This window comes from Propithecus coquereli, unplaced genomic scaffold (genome assembly GCF_000956105.1).
Source record: "Propithecus coquereli isolate 6110/MARCELLA unplaced genomic scaffold, Pcoq_1.0 Scaffold99, whole genome shotgun sequence".
Classification (NCBI taxonomy): Eukaryota; Metazoa; Chordata; class Mammalia; order Primates; family Indriidae; genus Propithecus; species Propithecus coquereli.
In genome coordinates, this window is record NW_012156284.1 from 1,401,548 (window position 1) to 1,402,660 (window position 1,113).

A 1,113-nucleotide genomic window follows, 5' to 3' on the forward strand; every position below is an offset into this window, starting at 1 on the left:
TTGCTCAGGCTGGTCTCGAACTCCTGACCTTGAGCGATCCACCCACCTCGGCCTCTCAGAGTGCTAGGATTACAGGTGTGAGCCACCACACCCGGCCCCCTTTATATTTTTATTCACACTACATTCTCATAAAATATCTAGACAACAGAAAAATATATAAAGTACAAAATGTGAGTCTCCTTATACTACAATACTGCTTCCTTCCCCACAACATAAATAAACCACTTTAAGAAAATTCATATATGGTCTCTGAGATCTTATTTTCTGAACATATACTAGAAAATGTGTATTTCAAAATAGAATTGTACTTTAGATATTTTTCTTGAACTTGCTCTGTTTCTCTTTCAATTCAGCTTGGATATCTTTCCATGTCAATGTTTATGAATCTATGCCATTATTTTCAACAGCTGCATATGACCTCATTATATGGATATGTCATAATTTATTTCACCAGTTCTCTGCTGAACATAAGCTCTTTTAGCCAACAACATGGGACAACATGGTGCTTCCACTGGGAATGAAGGAGAGAGATTTTAAAAGTTCCTTTCTAAAGACATGACCATTTTACTATTTAGTTTCTCATTCTAACCACATTGTTAACTACATGTAGCTCATGATCCCTCAATAAGGAATTTTTAAAAAATACTAATGAAGTTGAAAGATCAAAAAATGGTAAGAACTCAGTAAATGATACTTTAAACCAACTACACACTGCCAATACATCTTAAATGGGCATTTTATTTTCCCTTAGTTGATTCTAATACATGATCCTTTTTTAAAAACCTGTACCACCCATATAGCCAGATCAAGGTGCTCAGCAGAGATTTTCTTTTATAATTAAGTCAACATGCAGGTTTTTAAGACAGCTATCTGCTGAGTTGTTTTGAATTCCCCAGAAAACAAAGGCTGTTCTTTGGTTAGTGAATAAAAAAGAGAAGAACATTATGTGGCTTGGCTCTTACTGTGATCACCAAGCTGCTCAGATTGCAATTTATAGAAACCTAGCCTTGATCCAAACCAAACACTCTCCAGTGGGGGAGACAAGAGGCACGGGTGACACTCATGGGAGTCTAGAAGCTTTCTGTAATCACAAACTTTGCTCATGTTACCCTA